A 21,893-nucleotide genomic window follows, 5' to 3' on the forward strand; every position below is an offset into this window, starting at 1 on the left:
AGGACTGGTGGCCCATCTGCCTCGGAGGAGACACAGTCAACAACCCCTGGACATCTCCCTGAGTCTGGAGCCTTATCCCTTATGTTGGTCCCAGCCCTTCCTGGCGTGCTGTCAGGAGGGTACAAGAGTGGCACCAAGCCACATCTCACCCCAGCTGCCCCCCCGCCCCCTCTTCAGTCTCCCGTTTCCCACCCAGCCCTGACCCAGCAGCAGCCCTGCCCCGGGCCAGCCTCAGGTGTCTCTGGGCCTGGAGCTTGCCTTGCCCCTGTGGACTTCGTCTCTAGAGCCTCGGGGCTCCCTGCAGAACAGCGTGGGTCTCGCTCTAGTTTTCTGGCCTGCTTTAGACTTTTCTCCACTTTTTAAGCCTCTTGGCTAACTTGGAAGAAAATTGAGCATGAATTGGCTCATCAGGCAAGCTGATGTTTCTGCTGTGGCTCTCCAGCCGGCCTTGTTGGTCAGTTAACTCTATCAGCTGCCCTGGCATGGTGAAACAGCTCTTTTCCAATTTGGCATTATCCGTGGCTTCTGAAAGTGTAAAATCAGAGTTGACAACCCAAAGCCGCCCTGATGCAGCCTGTCATTCCCTCCATGTTCATTAGCTCAGATGCCCCCCGCCCGCTCCCTGCGTGGGACCAGAGTGTGGAGGTGAGGCTGGGGGCAAGGAGGGGATCGAGCCCAGCAGAGAAATCCCTCATTTTACCTGTTTTGACTTTTGGCGTTTAATCCGACACTGGTTAACTGGGTCTGTTTTCTTGTCTGCTTCCTCCCCCTTCCCTCCTGCTGCGCCCCTCCCGTGGACCCCACTCTGCCTCTGTCCTGTGGGCTGGGCCTCCAGTGGGCGCATCAGTTACAATGATATGTTTGAGATGCTGAAACACATGTCCCCGCCCCTGGGGCTGGGGAAGAAATGCCCTGCTCTAGTTGCATACGAGGTAGACCCCACGCCCACACCCTGCAGGCTGTCTGTGCTGCGGCCGGGCTCCTGTGTCTCTTCTGGGACTTGTCCATCTGTTTGTCTGCTGCTGTGCTGTCTCACTGTTTCTTTCTTTTCTCTGCCCCTACCATCTCTGCTTCCTTCCCAAACAAAGGGAAGCAGACACCACGAGGTGTCTCTGCACTGGCCCCTTGTCCCCCAGGGCTGTTCCTCTGAGCCCCCGGGGAGGCTCAGGAACATGGAGCAGGAGCCCACCATCTGCCTCTTCTCCTTCCCTTCTCTTCCCTAGAAAGGAGGGGACAGACCAGCTTTTTTGACAGAGCCTGTTTTTGTTCTGAGCTCAGGACCACACTCTGCTCCTCTGTCCCCTAAGCCCCTGATGTGGGTGGAGTTGTCTAGCCCTGAGGGTCTGACCCTGGGGGAGCAGCGGCCTGCAAGGCCTCTGCAGGGTGCACCTGAGGAGCCCGCCCCCAGCCCCACATGTGCAGAACTTCCTGGGCTGGGGAGGGAGTGTTTTCTCTAGGGCTTCATGGGTTCATGGAGCCTTAAGAAGGAAGGGTGCTGGAGAGAGGCATCCTGACTTCATTCCTGGGGCTCCAGAGGGCCCTGCAGGATGAGAACAGCCTCTGGGGCCTGGGTGGTCCCATGTCCCTTCCACCCTGCTGCTGAGGGCCCAGCAGGCTGAGCTGCAAGGAGGGGGGTAAACTGAGGACACCGCCAGGCCTCTCTCCCGAGTGGGCGAGCAGGCCACATGGCCCCATCCGCAAGCCTGCTCCCACCTGCACCTGCATCCTCCGTCACCCGGTTGGTGAGTAAGCACCTTCCATCCCTCCAGCGCTCCACCCTCTCAAGAGCCCTCCTGCAGCCCTCAGTGCTCCCGAAACTCAGCCAGCATGTGTCTGGGGCCTGACTGCTGTCTCCCTCTCTGAGCAGGCTTCCCACCAGAGCTTTCATCTTTCTGATTCTGTTCACGCTGTCTGTCTCTGTGCTCCGATTCTGGGCTTGCATCTATCCCCTGGCTCAGCACAGCCTCTAGGAGCTAAGTGGCTCCTCCAGGCGATATGCAGACGTCTTCCTTGGTCCTCCCCTGCCCGACATGTGAGTCGAGCCTGCCTGGAGGCCCTGCATGAAAGGCTGTAGCTTCGTCCCCAAGGAGAGCTGTGTCCACACTGACACCTGGGGCCAGGGTGGGCAGCCAGGGCTGTGACGGGGTAGCCTTTGGAGTTCCTCCCCAGGTGTGCTGGCCAACTCCAAGGTTCTGGCAGTGAAGAGACCAGGTGAGGCCTCATGGTGGGTGGAAGTGGATGGGCTTGGTGAGCTGGGGAGGGTCCAGGAGATGCACAGAGCGCCATGTCCAAGAGGGTCTAGGCCCAGGCAGAGACTCCTGTATGTTTGCCCTGGTCTTGCCCCTCTGCTGCTCCCTGAGATTCCTGGCTCTCTGGGGCCTGGGCAGTCAGAAGGGGCTCTGGTAAAGGTGCCCCGGACGGAGCTCTTCTCTCTTGGAAAACACCTGCTTGCCCCTCCTTCCCGCTGGCCCCTGACTCCCTGACTCTCCCCTGGCGTGGAACCCCTCTGCCTCTCCCACTGCCATCAGTGCTGGTCTGCAGGGACACCATGCTCTGGGAAGCTGTGTGTGTCACACAGGTGACCAGCAAGGTCCTAGGACCATGATTGGAGGTACTAAGTGGGGCTTTGCCAGCATTAGGGGACAGAGTCTGGGCTCGTGTCTCTAGCCACCTGCCCTCCATCAGGCTGAAGACTGGATTTGGTGCCAGGATGCTGGGGGCAGGCCTGGGGGCAGAGTGGCCCTACCCAGAGAAGGGACAGAGAGGCTGCCCTGTCACAGGGTGCAGGCTTGGCAGAGGGCAGGCAGACCCCAGGGAGAGGCCCTGTGCCCCCACCTTTAGCCCCCATCCTGGATGGGAGAGGACAGGGGGCTCACTTGGCAGGTGAGGTGGCCCCCCGATGCTCAGGATGTTCCAGACACACCTGAGACCCTTTTCCTCCTGGAGATCGCATAAGTTCTCAGAGCCTCAGGGACACACCTGTCTCCAGCTGCTCTGTCCTGGAAAATGGAAGAGAGGAAAGGGGGCTGTTCTCTTGATGGGGAAACAGGGAGCAAGCTTGCAGGGCTCCCAGTCTGGTCTGAGCACTTGTGTTCCTGTGGGATGGCCCTGGGTCCCCAGGCAGCTGGCTGAGCCTGAGGCCCTGTTCAGTCACATCTGTTTGGGTCCTTCCCCTTGGAAGGAGCTGCTCTCTAAGGCTTCCCTTGCTGCCTTGGGCTGGTGGCATCAAGCATCTGTTCCTGGCCCCCTAGCTGGGTGGTGAGAGGCAGAGGCCTTCCCGGGGCTGTGGGTCTCCTCACTGGGAGCTGACCTCTGAGCCTGTGGTCTTGGCTGCCCCACCCCTCGTCCAATGCTCCTGTCTGTGGGCTGCCTCTGGCATCCTGCAGCCAGCTCAGACCCTTCTTCAGCCTAGGCCACACACTTGTTCTGTCATGGGCAGTGGGCAAGGGCCCCTCTGGCTGAGACATGCCTGTTTTTTCAGAGGGATCCAGGCTTATGGCCTGGCCCCATTGTACAAGATGTACCTGGACTTCTACTTTTCTGCAGCCAAGGGAACCCTCAGTTCAGATGAGGGTGGGGGTCCAGGGGTAGTGTGAATGCTGGCAAAACTCCCATCCATCCAACCTCTCTTGGTCCTGGGCACCTGCAGGAACCACCTCTGGGAGGCCAGCCCAGCCTCCAGGGCCCTCGAGCACTGTGTAGCCCTGTGGCGGGGGGACCCTGGGAGGCCTGCCCCTGACCTGCCCCCCTTGTCCCCAGCGCCTGGTTCATATGAACATGCCCATCTCCAACGAGGACATGACCGTCCACTTCACGTTCACGCTGATGGTCCTCATCCGGACCGCACTGGAGATCAAGCTGGCTCCAGGTGAGCAAGCCAGCCTTGAGGGAGGGCACAAAGCCAGGGCTGTGTGACCGCCCCAAAAGCCACCCCAGGCAGCTGTGCAGGGGTGGGAGGAGGGGCCTGTCTGGACTGGATGGAGAACAACTGCCCCTGGTACTTCTGTCAGACTGACCTTGTCCCCCGAAACCATCCTGCACGTTAGTGCTGCAGTGATCCCATTTTCACGTGAGGAAGCTGAGGTGGAGTGAAATTGAATGACTCCAGATTTCCCAGAGTTCTGCAGTGTTGGAGCCAGCGTCATATGAGCCAGTACCCCTTATGGGGTGAATAGTCTGCCCCTTCCCCATAGTGAGCCCAGTTCCCCCATCAGGCCCTCACCAGAGTTACTGGTAGAACGACACAGCCTGAGCCAAATCAAGAAGGAAATGAATCTCCCACTTCTCCTCCCCTCCCCACCGCATGTGATGACAGCTTCCCCTTCGCAGAGAAAATGAGTCACCAGAGGGGCCTTCCCCCCACATGGCCTTCCTCCCTGCATCCATGCCCTTGAGCTCCGCCCTCTCTTGTGTAACAGATGAGGAGAGCCCAGTCCTCCCGCTTGCACACTCTGCCCTGTTTTCATCACCTACCCAAGGATGTCATGACAGAAATTCTGTATTCTATTTCTTGCCATGTCAACTTTCTCTCTCTGCTGGATTATTTCTATCAATATGTAAATGTGCTGTTATTTTCCCTATTTTTAAAAAGTTTCTCTCTTCCCCCTCCATCGACTTCTTTTTCTTCTCTCCTTCTTAGCCACAGGAGACACAGGTCTGCATTGTCTCTGATTTCTCCTTTCCTAGTCTGCAGTCCACGTTTCACAGTGCAAAGCTTTGCTGGAACTGCTCTTGTCAAGCTCCGCAGGGACCTCCCCTTCTCAGCCTTTGCCTTAAGGACCTGTCCACAGCCTTTCTGCAGTTGTGACTCCCTTCTGTGTGACACCTCTTTTTCTGGCTTCTCCCAACCTCTGAAGGTCACTGTGTGCCTCAGGCATACATTCTCACCTTTTCCCATGGCTTTCAATGTTGTGAATTCCAATTTTGTATTTTTAGTTCAGACCTGCTCCTACACCCCAGGCTTATATACCCCACAAATTATTCACCGTCTGTACTTGGAGGCCCAGTGAGCATCCAGAGTTCACGTGCTGACCCTTCAGTTCCAGATACTCCCCAGATTCCTCCCTGTCTCCATCAGTGGAAACTGCTGTTAGAGTTGCTCATGCCAAAACTTTTGCAGTCATTTTTATGTTCTACTTTTTTTTCTTACCCTACTTCTGATCCATATCTGAACCCTTGTAATATCTTCTGACTCCACCTTCAAAATACACTCAGAATATGATTACTTGTCTAACCTTTCCTACTGCCACCTCCTGGTCCAAGTCACTCTTGTTCTTCTTGACTGCATTGTTGCAGTAACCTTCTAACTGGTCTGCTTCTGCCCTTGCCTCTTTCAGTCTACCTTCAACACAACAGCCAGAATGATCACGTTAAAAATCAAACCAGTAAAATTATTAAACCTCTAGCTAGCCTGATCGTGAAAAATAGATAAAAATAACCAATATAAGGAACGAAAGAGGGAATATCACTGTAGATCCTGCTGACATTAAATGGATAACAAGGAAATTTTGTAAACAACTTTATGTCAATAACTTCAGTAACTTAAATGAAATGGAAAAATTCCTTGACACAAACTATGAGGCTCATTCAAAAATAGATAACCTGAAAAAAAAGGAAATAGACAACCTTAGTAATACTGTATATATTAAATAAATTAAATTCATAGTTAAAAATCTTCCAACAAAGAAAATCATGGGCCCGATTTGTTCCGTTGATGAAGTCAACCAAACGTTTAAGCAGGAAATAATTCTATACAAAGTCCTCTAGACAGTAGAAAAAGAGAAGGTCTTTCCCAATTTATTTTACGAGGCCAGCATTACTCTGATACCAAAACTAGACAGAGACATTACAAGCAAAAAAATTACAGACCAACATTCCTCATGAATACGAACAATAAAATTTTCAACACAACTTTAGCAAACTGAACATGGTGATTAAAGTAGGGTTTATCCCAGGAATGAAAAATGCAAGGTGGGTTCGAGTTTAAAAATCAATCAAGGGCTTCCCTGGTGGCGCAGTGGTTGAAAGTCCACCTGCTGATGCAGGGGACATGGGTTCGTGCCCCAGTCCGGGAAGATCCCGCAGGCCGCGGAGCGGCTGGGCCCGTGAGCCATGGCCGCTGAGCCTGAGCGTCTGGAGCCTGTGCTCCGCAACGGGAGAGGCCACAACAGTGAGAGGACCACGTACTGCAAAATAAAATAAAATAAAAAATCAATCAATATAACAATATATAAAGGAGGAAAAACTATATGATTATCTCAATAGATGCAGAAAAATCTTTGACAAAATTCAACATCCATTTATGATACATAAATTCTATATAAACTAGAAATTAAAGCAAACTTCCTCAATCTGATCAAGGATATCTATGATAAACCTACAGCTAATGACATGCTTAACAAAGAAAGCCTGGCTCCTTTCCCCCTAAGATCAGTAACAAGGCAAGGATGTCTCCTGTCACCATTTTTGTTCAATATCATACTTGAGGTTCTAGCCATTGTAACAAATCAAGAAAAAGAAATAAGAGGTGTACCAATTGGAAATAAATAAATAAAATTGTCTCTATTCATGATTGACATGATTATCTATACAAAGAATCTTAAAGAATCAAATAAAAAGTTAATAAAACCAAAGCATCTACAAGCCTAGGAATACCAATGATTGCTGGGAACCACCAGAAGCTAGGAAGAGACAAGAAGCATTCTTCATTAGAGCCTTTCAAGGGATCACAACCTTGTCAATACCTTGATTTTGAGCTTCTGGCCTCCAGAACTGAGACAATAGATTTCTGCTGTTTAAAGCTGTAAGAAGAAGTTACTAAAACTAATACCTGAGTATAGCAAGGTCAGTATATGAAAAGCAAATGTATTTCTACAGATTAGCAATTAACAATTGAAATTGAAAAAGTTCCATTAAAATTGCACCAAAAAAATCAAATAACTGGCTAACTCTAAAAATATATATGCTAGAGTGTATGCTGCAAATTTCAGAATATTGACCAAGGAATCTTCCTTAATAAATAAACCAAGCACTATATCATGTTCATTCATTGGAAGACTCAATATTGTTAGTTCTCCTCATATTGATCAATAGACTCAGTGTTATGCCAATCAAAATCCCAACAGGATTTCTGGGTTGAAATTTATAAACTGATGCTAAAATATACGTAGAAAAGCACACAAACTTGAGTAACAAAAACAATTTTGCAAAAAGAATAAAGTATTTTAGCCATTTAAAGAATGGCAATATTAATATTAATATTAATATTACTGATGAGAATGCAGAAAACTCGAATTCTCGTTTTCCTAGTGTGGATACAGTGGTACTGCTGCTTTGGAAAATAGTTTCACCATTCTTGATCATGTGGCCCAGCCATCCCACTCCTAAGGGAGATGACATGAAAGCATACACGCACACAAAAACCTATACGCTAAAGTTTGTGGCTTTATTCATAATCGCGCCAAACTGTAAACAACTCAACCATCAGCCAAATGGTGACGGATAATCAAGCTGTGGTGTGTCTGTGCGATGAGACGGTTCTCACTCAGCAACAGAGAAACAGGCTACCAATGTGCTTGACGTGGGTGGGGCTCAGATGCATCGTGCTGGGTGAAAAGTCAGACTTGACAGCATGTTGTGTGAAGCCATTTGTATGACATTCTGAGAAGATGAAACAGTTGAGACAGAAAACACATCGTTGATGCCAGGGCCCTGGGAGAGGGCGAAGGGGTGGACCACAAAGGGTACGGAGGGAGCTTGGCAGGGGTGCCGAGCTCCTGCCTGGATTGTGATGGTGGATCCACGGTCATATGCATTTACCAAAGTTCACAGAGTGGAAGAACTAACAAAGTGAATGTTTATGTACGTAAATCACACTTTAATAAACACGATGTTTAAAAAAAGATGGATCAGAGTACTTTATTCCTCAGCTTGGACCCTCTGCTGCTTCCTGTCTCAGCGGCCCCCACCTGCACATCCTCTCCCTCTGCTCCAGCCTTGATTTTGGCTCCCTGCCCCCCTTCAGGGCCCTGTGAGCCCTTTCCTGACCGTTCTGTCCAAACTGCAGCCCTCCTGATAGTTCCTGTCCCTCCCCTCTTGGTTTTTCCTGTATCCAACATACTGGATTTTTAACTTACTGCTACTTTATTGTAGATTAAAATCATGTAACTCCACATGGGCAGTTTCTTTTGATTTTGTTCCATCACCTAGAACAACACCTAGTGTTCGGTGGGCGCTCAGTAACTTTTATGGAATGATTGGTGAATGGTTGGAACACTGCCGTGTCCCTTCCCAATCCCATCGCCACCCACGCCTACACGCCCTTGCACCCTCGCCACTGGGCGGGTCAGCTCCCACACCTCTTTAGACAGGTTCTGGCGGGGAGCTGTGTGACCAGCCTCCAAGGCAGTGTTTCTCCCCCGTGCACCTTTCCTCCAGCATGGGGTCTCTCCCCGCCCACCCCAGCTCTGCCTGTTCCTCCAAGGGGGCTGTGGGATGGCTCCTAACATCTCTTCTCCCTTTCCACCCTTATCCTGCCCCAGCTGGCACAAAGTAGCATCAGTGTGACGCAGAGTTGAGGAAGGGCATTTCCTCTGTGTGGGCCAATTTGCCCCAGAAGACCCTGGATTTACTGGTGCCACCCCATAAACGTAAGTAGGGTGAGAAACTCCCCCTGTCCACCCCTCTTCTGTCGCACCCAGAGGCAGAGCAGGGAGTCCTGGGTGAGGGCAATTGTTGAGTCACCTTAGAGAGGAGAGCTCACGTCCTTGATAGGCCAGAGCACTCGTCTCCAAGGTGGGTGCCAGGGGCTGTGGGAGGAGATGTCTGGGCCGTATTCCATTGGGCAGAGTCACCCACACTCCTAGTGTAGGGAATTCCCTTCAGAAAATCCAGAGAAAAGGTAGGGAGATGCCTACAGTTGGAGCTGGCAGAAGGATGAGGTGTCTGGGGTTAAACTGAGCTGTGCTGTGTTGGGTGGAGCCCAGCGGGGCCTAGGAAAGAGTCAGTGGAGCTCCAGGTGGGCCAAGCCCCACGGTCCTGCCCGTGGGCCCAGGAGTCCTCATGGTGGGTGCTGGATCCTCACCCCAGCTCACCCTGCATGTCCTCTTTCTCTTGTATTCCCTCCCTTGCCTGCCGTGCTCTCCAGCCAACGAGATGACAGTGGGGAAAGTGTACGCAGCTCTCATGATATTCGACTTCTATAAACAGAACAAAACCACCAGAGACCAGATTCACCAAGCTCCCGGAGGCCTGTCCCAGGTACCAGGTTCCAGGAGTTCCAGGAAATAACCCCGAGACTCTGCCACCTTCCACTGTTTGGCAGCAGAGGGGACCCAGCCCCTTCTTGAAGAAGGTGCAGTGGGAAAAGGAAGATGAGAGGTTCTTGCGGCCACCTCTCTGGCCCACAGAGTCAGAAACCCCATATAGCCTGTGCTTCCGTTAGTAGGAGGTGCACACAGGCAGGGCCCAAAGAGGTTCAAACCGACTGCCCAGGGTCATGATGTGTCCCACTCATGCCTCTGGCTGGGATAGTTTGGAGGACTTTCTTCCAGAGGTCATCCTTCAAAGATGATGACTTCACCACACAGCCAAAACCTTTGGTGACCGTGTGTATACTCTCATCTATAAAATTGTCCTATGTCCAGCACTCAGGACATTCACCCCCAGGGTGCGAAGTGTCTGGTGTCCACACTCCAGCCCTGAAATCTCCTCCAAATTCTGCTCAACCTGGGACTCTGGCAGCCTCTACCAATCAATCCAAGTTGATAATGAGATGAAATCTTGTTGCCATTTGTAATCAGATCCAGTCCCCAAATTGTGTAGGAAGGGAAACTGAGGCTCCAACAAATGAAATGACTGTCCTGAAGTCACTTACAGGCCAGACTGGGAATGGGCTTCTGATGGGCAAAGGGCAGGCCCAGGGATCCCCATCCTGCCCTGGGGGTTCCAGACAGGTGGCCGAGCACCTCGGTGCCCAGGATCCATGGGGCGTCCCCGGCCTCAGAGACCCTCCTCCTGGCGCCCCTTCTGCAGATGGGCCCCGGGTCCCTGTTCCACCCTCTGAAGGCCACGCTGGAGCAGACGCAGCCGGCCGTGCTCCGCAGAGCCTGGGTTTTCCTTCGGCAGAAGAGCTCCGCCTCCCTCAGCAATGGCGGGGCAGTTGTGAGTACCACCGGGTAGGGCGTGGGGCCTTGGCGGGAGGAGGGCAGGGGTCCCCCCAGGGCTCCCGTGGGCAGTGCCCCAGGACAGGGAGCCCTCGGGTCTCACCGCCACCCAGCCACACCCACCTCCACCCAGACGCTTCGCGGTGGGTCCAGCTGGTCCAGTCTGCCGCCGGAGCCGGTTGTGTGGTGCGTCTGAGGCTAATTCCTGTAACAGTAGACAGGTGCTCTGACGGCACTGGGGTCACCTGATTTAGACAGTCTGTTATTCCATCCCATGCCTCCCACTGTGGGAGCCTGTTTCTCTCTCAGGTGAGGGCTCCCCCCTGCTTCCTCGCTGGCCTTCGGTGCCTGCAGACCATTAAGAAGGTATCTGTTTCCACCTCAGCTTCTCACCGCTTTTGTTAACGGCCTGTTAGTGTTCTCATCTTCCTTTAAGACACTTTCCCTCTCAGATCTCCATTTTGATATTGATGTCTGTTTTGTAGACAAATTAGCAAGGTCTTTCCCTATCACGTAACTCTTGGTAAAAACCCCAAAACCAAGTGATCCAGAATAGGCATCCCTGTGGCACTCTGAGGGGTGGTAGCTGGTGCCAGGCTGAGCCGCACTGGAGGGCAGAACCCTCTCAGCCACCTCCCCCAGTTAGAGGGGCGTGTCTCACATCTGCTAACATCCCGTTGGCCAAAGCAACTCATTGGTTGAGCCCAAAGCAGGAACGTGCGCTCTGTCTCACCGGCAGGGGCTGAGGGTGGGCCTCACAACCACTTGCCATCCTGGAGAACCACAAGGCCAGGCAGCAAGCATGGCTAGGGCTCCCGGTTTCTTTCTCTCCTGTGCATGTTCTGGACACTCTTTTTGAAGCCTGGTTTTGGGTCATGGACTGTGGATCAGATAGCTGCCATACTTGGGCAGCCAGCCCTAAGTGCTTTGGCAGTGCTTTGGGCCTGGGCCTGGGCCCGGGCCAGCTCCTGTGGGACCGGTGGGCCCAGGACAGCATATTCTCACCTCCTGTGTCCGGGCTTGTTGTGTGGGGAGGCCGGAGAACAGCCCGAGGGGAAGGGTTAGGGTGCAGGCGTTCAGGCCTCTCTTTGTGCCCCATTGGCCAAAGCAAGTCACCTCCCTAGCCCGAGCTCATGGGACAGGAGTTGACACTGTGACGGCACAAGTCCAGAGGTGGAGAGGCCACAGGACACCGGGAGAACCTAAGCACAACTGGTAACGCTCCCGTGTGAAAACCGCACTCTTGAGTGCGTGCAGGCCCTGAGGGCTGGCCTCCCGGCGCCTGGGAGCCCCCGTGTTCCCACACTCTCCTTTCTCCATGCTGATTATGATCCCATTTGTGCATTTAAAGTTAAACAGTGGATTCTGAGTGTCCATGTGTGTGTTGGAGGAGATGGGGTGGGGAGGTGTCTTTGTGGACTGATCTGAGCCGGGCTTTTGGTTCAGGAAAATGAACGTCGCTTATTTCCAGGGTTATAATTTCTACACAAATCAGTTACCACCCTTTTTTGTTGCATGTGAGAGAGGGCCCAATCTACTGGGGCCAGGCAGTGGGGGCATTTACTGAGCCTTCTGATGGCTGGTGTAAGTGCCCACCCGGCCTCGGCATGATGTGACCTCAGAGGTGACCAGGCCTTGGGGTCAACATCCGTCCTCCTGGCCATGCTTCCTCTCAGGGTCAGCCTTTCCTGAGGCTAGAGCAGCTCCAGACAGCACAGTGCAGGGGAGATGCTTGCAACTTGAGAAGATGAAGGATGTTCTCAGAAACCCCAGTGATGGTGGGTCTGGTCATCAGCGTGGCCAGCTTAGGCCATCCGGCTTCACCTCTGAGCTCAGTGTGATTTTTGCCACTCAACCTGGGTGATGGAGAATGTATGTGATGCCTCATTGTACACGAGAACGAGCAGAAACACAGGCAAATGCTGGGCTGTTTTGGTGCCCCTTGGGTGACACGATAACAAAGACAAACACTGACAAGGAGAGGGCAGGCGGTTAGGTTGCGTGTGGTGGGGAAGGCCTCCAAAAGTGGTCTCACCAAAGGTGACACTTGTGCCTAGACCTCAGGGCAGGAAGGCCTCCGTGGCTGGGGTCAGGGGGGCTGGTGAGTAGCCGTGGGCCATCAGGGCTGATGGAGCAGCCGCGCAGGCTGGGTGCCTCACCCGTGTGCATGTGTGTGGCCTTGTCCCACCGCACATGTGAGCCCCTGTCTAGGCCAGATGTCCCCAGACTAGGGTCCCCTCTCTGCCCATCAACTCTGAGTGGGCACGACCATTGCTGTACCTCAACTGGAGAGTGGCCACATTCAAGGGGCCTCCTTCCTCTGGGCTCCTTCTAGCCCAGAACAGGGTCGGGGTGGAGGTTTCTGGCAGGTGGGAGCCAGGTTCTGTGGCCCATGGACCTCCAGGCCCACAGGACAATCCTCTCTCCTCCACACACATACCCAAGAGGGTGGCATCAAGGAGTTGGTCTCTTGGGCACTCAGAGGACCCAGGAGGTGCCCTGCGAGGTGACGACGCCCCTGGAGCGTGGCCACTTCACGGAGATACCAGTGGTGCAGACAGGAAAACCGGTGAGGGCTCCCAGGGCTGGGGGCCGAGTGGGGGGTGGGGTGAGAGTGGGAGGGTGAGGGCGAGAGCAGGATTGGGGGAGGCTGGCATGGGAGAGAAGGTGAAAGTGGGATGGGGGAGGGTGTGACTGGGGGGCTGCTGTCCCCCCAGGCTGTGGTTGTCCAGATGCAGAGCATGGCCCTGAGAGGCTCTGATGGGGAGCCCCAACCCGGGCTGGAGAGCCAGGGCCTAGCGGCCTCCATGCCCTGCCTGGCAGTGGAGACTCAGGTGGGTGGTCTGGGAGGGTTGGGGTCATGGGAGGGGGGTTGGGGGTGAGGAGACTTGGCATGGGGGAGCTTGTGTCCCACACGCGGGCTTTGCTGGGGTGGAGCCTCCCTGAATGCACTGTAGCCTGGACACCACCGGCCCTGTTTGGAACCCTCAGAACACGATGCTGGCCTCGAGAGGTGTGGCCAGGCCAGGAAGAGTCCCCACTGCCTCGTGTCACTGACCCAGCCCTTCCCTGTTTCTGGGACACGCCTCTCCCATTCCAGCTCTTCACTGCCCCAGAAATCACACACAGGGCCTCCTCAAGCCACCCTTTTCCCTCATGTCCTCTCGGAGGCCCTGGGGGTGACCCTGCTCCTTCTCTGGACACTGGACGTTCTTTCTCTGGGACTCGCTTGACCACCTGGCAGGAAGCCCCTGGCCAGGGGGCTGCAGCACTGTTTCCCAGGCTCAGCCCCTGGGTTGAGCATTCCTCTTCCAACCCCTCACTCCCCCGTCTCTGCCCACTGCGCCTGGTGCCCTCCTGGCCTGGCCACGTCCCTTCGGTGCCATGCTGGCGCCTCTTCTCCCTCCTTGACGCTTGAGCCCGAGCAGTGGCTCTGGGTGAGCCCATTTCCGTGGGTTGTGCTTTCAGCCCTGGGGGAGCAGCCTCACGGTGCTGGATGGACAGAAGGGCTGGCACAGTGGTCTCACCATGGCTGCCAGGGCAGCTCTGGGCCCCACCCAGGATCCTTCCAGCCAGGCCAATAGCCTCCCTCTTCCTGGCACCCTCCCTGTCCTGTAGGGATGCTGAGGCCAAGAGGCCTCCTGGGCCCTGCCCGGCCTGGGAGAGACAGACAGGCACACAAACAGCATTTTGTGCAAAGAGTGCTTCTGAAGAAGCGGTGGGTCTCGGGTGGGCAAGAGCAGTCCAGGGAGAGGGAAGGGCTTGGTGGTCCCTGAACCCCAGCCCCGCAGTGGGCCTCCCCAGGGACCCTGCCAGACCGCAGGCAAGGCCCTCCGGGGTGCCATGCTCCCTCCTGCCCCCCAGCTCCCTGGGGCACAGCCTCCCTAGTCTGGGGAGATGCCCCAACTTCAGGGATAGAGTCCCAGGCCCATTCTTCCCCATGGGACGAGTCTTGTGGTCTGCCCAGCCCCCGTGTCATGGTGGCTTCCCCACCGCCCTGGGCCTCCCTGGACCCCACTCTTCAGGCCGTGCGCCCACCCGTGTCCCCGCCTGCAGCCGACCCCAGACGCCAGCCCCATGAAGCGCTCCATCTCCACTCTGGCGCCCCAGCGCCCCACCCCCGTGGCTCGTCTCTGCAACGCCGCCCTGGACCACGCTCCGGCCAGCCAGGCCGCCCCCCACCATCACCACCGCTGCTATCGCCGCAGGGACAGGAAGCTGAGGTCCCTGGAGAAGGGGCCCAGCCTGTCCACAGACACAGATGGCAGTGCGTGTGAGAGGTCTGTCGAGGGGCGGTGGCTCGAGTTGGGGGTTCAAGAGCACATGGGAACCCTCTTCCTTTCTGCACCTCACAACCCCACAGCCAGCCCTGAGCCTGAGACCAGGCAGGAGCACCCCCCAGCTCTTCCCTGGGACCCTCTGCTGGCCCTGGGGGGCCAGGCCGGGGTGGGGTCTGTCTCGCTGCCGGCTTGGCTGTGCTGACTTCTCCTCTCCCCCGCGCCAGCACCTAACAGCGCCGCGGGGCCAGGGCCGCCCCCGGGGGGACGGGCCAGCAGGCTGCCGGTGGGAGCGCAGGCAGGAGCGGGGCCGGTCCCAGGAGCGAAGGCAGCCCTCCTCCTCCTCCGAGAAGCAGCGCTTCTACTCCTGCGACCGCTTTGGGGGCCGTGAGCCTCCACAGCCCCAGCTCCCCCCCTCAGCAGTCACCCCCCCCCCCCCGTCGCCAGACGCTGGGCAGGAGCCAGGACCCCCGAGACAGGTATGTGGGCCTCAGGACACCGCCTCGCCCGCGCTCGCTGGGGTCCGGGAGGTAGCCCCTTCCCGTCCTTGTTCCTAGGCCCAAGCCTGCGCTCCTTGCTTCCCGGGCCCGTCCGTCCCGCCGGGTGGAGCCCTGGCCCTCCCGCTGTCCAATCCCTTCTTTGCTTTCCTTCTGACAGAGGTGGGCTGGGCTGTGGTCTCCTGGTCCCTGGCCCTGTGCCTATCCCTTGCTGTCACCACCATCCCCAGACTGCCATCCCACCCTCCTGGGGCCGCCCCGGGTCCATCCCAGCTGCCCGCCCCCGCCCCCCGCCGTAGCTCTCCCTGTGCTGTGCTCTGTTCTCCCTGTCCTTTGACTGGGGTTTGCTGTGTTCCCGTTTCCTGCAAGGCAGTGCTTCAGCGAACGGGAGCCCCCTGCTGCCAACATCTGGTGCTAGCACCCGTGGCCGCGGCGGGCGGAGGCAGCAGCCCCAGACCCTGCTGACCCCCCGTCCCAGCATCGCCTATAAGACGGCCAACTCCTCGCCCGTCCACTTTGCTGGGGCTTATACCAGCCTCCCTGCCTTCTCCCCAGGCCGGCTTAGCCGTGGCCTTTCAGAACACAACGCGCTGCTCCAGAGAGACCCCCCTCAGCCAGGCCCTGGCCCCCAGCACTCGGATTGGCTCCGACCCGTACCTGGGGCGGCGTCTGGACAGCGAGGCTGCTGCCCACACCCAGCCTGAGGACACGCTTACCTTCGAGGAGGCCGTGGCCACCAACTCGGGCCGCTTCTCCCGGACTTCCTATGTGTCCTCCCTGACCTCCCAGTCCCACCCCCTCCGCCGGGTGCCCAACGGCTACCACTGCACTCTGGGGCTCAGCTCTGGCGGGGGCGGCCGGGGCGGCACAGCTACCACCACCCCGACCAAGACCACTGGTGCTAGCCGCACCGCGACCGGCGGGCGCGTCCCAGGTGATGAGTTTTATCATCCGCGCTGGGCTCCGGGGGCGCTCGGGCGCTGAGGCGGGGGCAGCAGCCCCGGGAGGAGAGCCTCGCCCCTGTGTCTCCTCCCTCACGCTGGGTGGAGCGGTTTGTAGAGGGATGTGGCTCCCCCTCTACCTCTCTCGCGCTGCCTCCCTGGGTCTCATAGCTCAGAGCCTACACAGGACGCGGCTGTGTGTGCTGAGCTGCACTGAGTGAAGGACCCACAACCGAGGTGTGTGCTGGGAACGTTTTGCAGGAGGTCTGAATCTTGTGCGGATCATCCTTCATCCAAACGTGTGGTGCAGAGGAGCGGGCGAGACCTCAGGACAGAGTCGGTGGTAAACTGAGCAGGTCTCGTCAGCCCCCGCACACCAACAATCCGGTGGCGCCCTTCGTACCTAAAATGGCAAATAGGCACTAGAAACACACGCCGATGCTCTGTCCTCTCCCAGACACAGTCAGCCCTGACAGGGACCAAATCTGGACAACGTTCTTGCTGTTGGTTTTGATTTTTATTCACGACACCCTTCACTCGTTTGTTGACTCTATATACTTGATCAGAAAATAAAAATAAAAAGAACAGAATAACGGGGAAGGGAATGTTAACATGACTGTAAAACATCAAACCTATAGGAGGATCTCAGCCTCTCAGGATGCGTGTTCTCGGCTTGCTCGAGGAGATGCTCTGTGTCCAGTCCAGGCGGCCAACCAGACCACCCCGGCTCCCGTGGCTCTCGACCAAGTGCCTGACCTCCTAGCCCCTCGCGCAGGCTCCCGGGGGCGGGATGGGAGACCTGTGTGAACTGCGAGTGGGCTTTGTGGAAACTATTCCAAACAGCAACTGAGTAGAAAGCGGATGTAATTGAGAACATGCAGAAAACATCCAGTAGGTCCGTCGTAGTTGGAATGAAGTGGCCGTTTGCCCTTTTTCCTCGAACCAGTAGAGGTTGCAGGGCATGTGTAGCATGGCCCGCGTGGGCCGGTCAGTCTTTCTACACCCGATTCTCAGGGACGGGGTGCCTGAGAGGCAGGGCGCAATCTCTGTAGTTGTGCAAATTTCTTTTCACAGAAGACTCATCAGGGAGAGGCTGGGGGGAAGTGGGGGAGATTGGATGGGGTGGGGGCAGGAGGAGTGCCTGCATCTGAGTAGGTGAGGGCAGCTGGGAACCAAATGGAAATGAGGCCGGAGTTCGGAGGAAGGAGCAGCTCAGCTGCAGCTGCTGAGCTGGGCATCTGAGCCCACACTCTTTCTGGCACAAGAGGTGGGAAAGCAGGCAGCCAAACAAAGTGTTGCTTCAAGGCCACATTCAAAAGAGAAAGACCACTGTTAGGATGTGGTGCATAAAACACTTTGTTTTGTGAACAAAAGGAGCATTTAGATGAGTAGATTCTGGTGTGTCCTCCATATTTTGAAATGTGAGATGATCTCTTTGCTGGATCATTTGAATGTTCCCATTGGCTTTTACCCCATGATTCTCCTAAAGAAACTTGGAGTGTGATGTGTGTGTGTGCGTGTCTGTGTGTCCCCATAAGTGGATGCTGTTAACCCATAGGGCTATGCAACAAGACACACGTTTAATATTAGAAATAAAACACACAAGACTGCCACCTGTTCTAGGGTTTGAGCATGATTGTGACCAAACCATTTTATAGAATTTCCTTACTCGAAGGCAAAACACTCTGAAACTTTAAAATAACAGAGTATTTTACTCAAATAAGATATAATTAAAATCGGAATCTTGGACTGTGCATGTCATCCCTGGCTCCTGTTGCAGAGCAGAAAGATGTGTATTTTGGTACTGATGTTTTGTCTCTGGTCCCCCAGCCCATATTATTTTGAGTGTATTCATTCTGTGCAGAACCACAGCTGCTTCCCCAGGCCATGTTGGGCAGAGAATCCACTTTTCCGGACCCACACAGCCATGCTGGCTTGTCTGGATTCTTCTAGACACTGGAATTGGTGAAAATTACAGAGAGCGGGGGATATACTGTCTTGTTTTCCCGACTCTGCGTTTTTGTTTCTGTACTGTCTCTTCTCAGCTGTCACGTTTCCCCCAAAATCTCACAATGAGTTGCCAGATTTGAAGTGCATCAACCAGTTGTCTGCATCTGGAACCAGTCAAGCAGTGGCTGTAGTTTGAATAAGTTATGTGTGCATGTAAAATATATACATATGTACATATATTCAAGTATGTGCATGACATGTATATCTTCATACTTTTTGATAAAATGTATTCATTTGTTAATTTTTAATTATATTTGATATAAATCAAGGGTTTGTTCCAAAACTTTATATTTAAGAACAGTGTTTAAAAAAAACAAAAACAAAAAGGGAAGTCCCAACTATGCAACACAACTGGGACTTGCTTTAAAAAAAAATTCTGTGATTGACTAGTTTGCTGCCTGAGTAATATTTATCAGCCAAACTTTGGATTCTGCTATTGTTTCTACAATGACATTTTGTATGAAGCAAAGTCCTTGGATTAAAATAAAACTTAGCAAAACATCAAAAACAAAACCCCACCATGCTGCTGGGTGATATATGCAAGGGGTGCGGATCCAGGCGGATGAGCCATCTCTGTGGGTATGGGGCACGGGGGCAGAGTGCACAGGGCTCAGAAGAAGGTGAGAACCTCTTCAACTTGCTCTGCGACTGATAGGATGCAAGGGTGGATTAGACCCAGCTTCATGGTGAGGATCAGGGTAGGCTTGTGGCTGGAGGAGCCAGGATAAGGACTCACGGGGGATGTGGTTGTGTTTTAGGGTTAGGAATATAGTTTGGGAGTTGAGCAGGCATTGGCTGAGGTTTGGGGTGGCTGTGTTGAGTGGGTTAGTGGTTAGAGGTTAGAGTTAGGTTTGGGGTTGAGGTTGGGGTGTAAGTTAGAGTTGGGGTTAGGAATTAGAGGTTAGGGTTAGGTTACAGGCAAAGGATTTGTCTATATAACCACTAACAGTGTAGGATTATGTGGGTATAATAATTAAGGTTTTGTTTAGTTTACTGTACATTAGAGTTCATTTAGAAAAGGCATAATTGAACAGGCTTAGGTTTCAGACAACAATGAAAATTGTGGTTCTAATTACACTGGGAAAAGGGATTGGAGTAGGGTTCAAATTTTTAGTCTGTTCTGATATGGGCCTATATTTGGATTAGGGTTAAGGGTGGTGTAGGATCATGGTCAGGCTCAGAGGTTAGGGTTAGGGAGTAGAGTAAGGTTCAGAGTTAGAGGGTCAGGAGTAAAGATAGAAATTCAGGCTCAGGGCTCAGGGTTAGAATGTAGGGTCAGGGTCAGGGATAGAGGATCAGGGACAGAATTAAAGGGTACATTAAGAGGATGAGGGGCTTCCCTGGTGGCGCAGTGGATAGAACTCTGTGCTTCCAGTGCAGGGGGCCTGGGTCTGATCTCTGGTCAGGGCCCTAGATCCCACATTCATGCCGCAACTAAGAGTTCGCATGCCACAACTAGGGACCCCGCATACCACAACTAAGGAGTTGGCAAGCTGCAACTAAGGAGCCCACAAGCCATGACTAAGGAGCCCTGGAGCCACATCTTAGGAGCCTGCCTGCTGCAAACTAAGACCAGGTGCAACCAAATAATAATAATAAAAAAAAGAGGATGAGGTTTTGAGGGATTAGAGTTAAAGGATGCAGGCTAGAGGGTCAGGGTTAGAGGGTTAGGTTAGATGGTCTGAGTCAGGGTCAGGGTAAGGGTTAGGAGTTTACAGGTCAAGGTTGAGTATCTAGGGGCTAGGGGTTAGGAGTATTAGGGTTTCGGTTTACAGATGAGGAGGTTAGGGTTAGGGAGTTAACAGTAGAGATTTGGGCATTAGGGTTAGTGGGTTAGTGGTAAGCATAACTGGCCCATGACCCCCCTAACCCCACACCTCTGAGTCCTCTAGGATGGACAGGACTTGCCCTGGGTCACTCATGAGTGTGGGCTTCACCTGGACCGCTGGTTATCTACCTCCCATCCTGGAACCTAATAGCAGAAGAATGAAATGTCTGCTCTGGTCACTGACTGTTTCAGATCCAACTCAACCTCAGTCAACAGTTGTTAGGGCCTCAGAAGTCCACAGGGTTTCCTCCTACCATCTGAACTGGAAAGAGTAGTGCTGGCCCCACTTGGCCTGGGCAGCCCTGGTCCAGCACAGGCCTGACTGAGGTCATTCCATGGTCATGTTATGAATTTATACAGAACTTGGTGCAGCGACCTTCCAGCCCCCAGGTGCTGCCTCCTGAGGGCTGGTGAGGCCCTCCTGGGACTGCAGGCATCCTTTGTCCCATCTGAGTGGGCATCAATAGACATCAAGTCTCAGGACAGCCCTTGACCTCTGACCATCCAGGCAGTCATCTGTGGTCCTCCAGCTCAGGCCAGTCTGGTCCCTGTCAAGCCTCTGTGGCCAATTACTGAGTTGACCATGCTTCTGGGCAATTGAACAGCTACCTGGGCATCACAGACAGCCCTTTGGGATGTTTCAGTTACTAATATCCATGTGGTTGAGAAAAGGGCCTCCCCCTCACAGGCTCATAGCCTGCCAAGAGAGGTAATAACCATCTAAATATTTGAGTGTGTCCCTGACACAACAACCATACAGCAGACCATGGCCTTGCAATCCTTTGGGCTTCCAGCTGTAACAAACTTTTGATTTTCATACTCATTAAGTGTCAAAGATACGGGAGCAACTGGGCCACCCAATGGACAGTTGCACACTGAGGCTGCATGGTCTTGGAGAGCCATATGCACCCATGTGGGCTCTGAAAGCTGTCAATTATGGATTCTATGATATGGAATAATCCTTGAGCCTTCCACTGCTTCATTGAGCAAGAATTTCCTAACCACCATAGCATTTAGTCTCTGCTCTTTGTAAAAGAGGGAGGAGACTGGATAAATGAGCAATATTGTTCTTGGGGGATGGGTGAGTAATGTGGCCAGGGGGCAGGTGTGACTCCTGGGCTCCCACCACCAGAGACATCAATGAGGGCTGTGCCTTTTGCAAGAGGAAGAGGTTCTTGCTGTTGTGGGAGCAAGAGCACTGGGTGGGTGGCTGCAGCTCCTGACCCTAAATCAACCACTTCCTTTCTTGGCCTTCAGACCCCACAGCTGTGCAGTGGGCTGTCAGTGATGTGGAATCTGCCGCTTTCCCCAAGCCAGCTTCTGTTCTCATGCCAAAGTCCAGAACCTCAGCTTTCCTTTGGGAACTTCTTACCTGTTTCCAGTCCAAACAGTTCCAGAGGGCTGATGCTACATTCCATCCACCTTGAAGATGGGCATACGATCCACATCTAGCCAATCCCATGTTCCATCCTATGGGTGCTCTGATGGGTTCAAGGACAATGCTATGACCCAAACCAGCCCAATGACGTTTATTTTATTTTATTTTTTGTCCATGCTGTGCACGCGGGATTTTAGTTCCCCGACCAAGGATCGAACCTGTGCCCCCTACATTGGGAGCGCAGATTCTTAACCACTGGACCACCAGGGAAGTCCCATCCCCTCATTTTCAAAACTGCTATGGATTTAAAGCACACAAGATGATTGTGGTATGAGTGGCCTTTTCAGTATGACTTCTTTGACTTAGAATGTTTTCAATGTTTATCCATGTTGTAACATGTATTATCAGTGCTTCATTGATTTTTAAAATTGTGGTTAAAAATACATAACATGGGGATGGGGGGCAAGTGGAGGGAACGGCCCAGATGCACATCATTCACGGACCCTCTGGACTGGAGGGACTCGTGACAGCCGGAGCCCAGAAATCCGGGGATGGATAAGACACAGCGTCCCCTCCAATTCCTGTAAGCACCCCTTGCTCCATCCTGCGCCCAAATACCTCAGCTAGGCCCTCTCCCCACTCTACACTCCAAACTCAGCCGGGACAGACCTCTGCAGCCGCAGCTCCCCACCCTGCAGGAGCAGCTCAGAGGTCCTGTCCCCCTTTCCTCTGAGGGCCTCTTTTGGGTGTCCACAAAAGTATTTGATCGCTCAGGACAAAGCTGGTAGAGGACAGCGGG

General features: G+C 54.0%; 1 pseudogene; it reads left to right on the forward strand.

The window, feature by feature from the left end:
• Positions 1-604: 604 nt before the first annotated feature.
• Positions 605-15,842, forward strand: LOC132440345 (voltage-dependent N-type calcium channel subunit alpha-1B-like; annotated as a pseudogene).
• The last annotated feature ends 6,051 nt before the right edge of the window (positions 15,843-21,893 follow it).

The sequence above is a fragment of the Delphinus delphis genome, chromosome 17 (genome assembly GCF_949987515.2).
Source record: "Delphinus delphis chromosome 17, mDelDel1.2, whole genome shotgun sequence".
Taxonomy (NCBI): domain Eukaryota; kingdom Metazoa; phylum Chordata; class Mammalia; order Artiodactyla; family Delphinidae; genus Delphinus; species Delphinus delphis.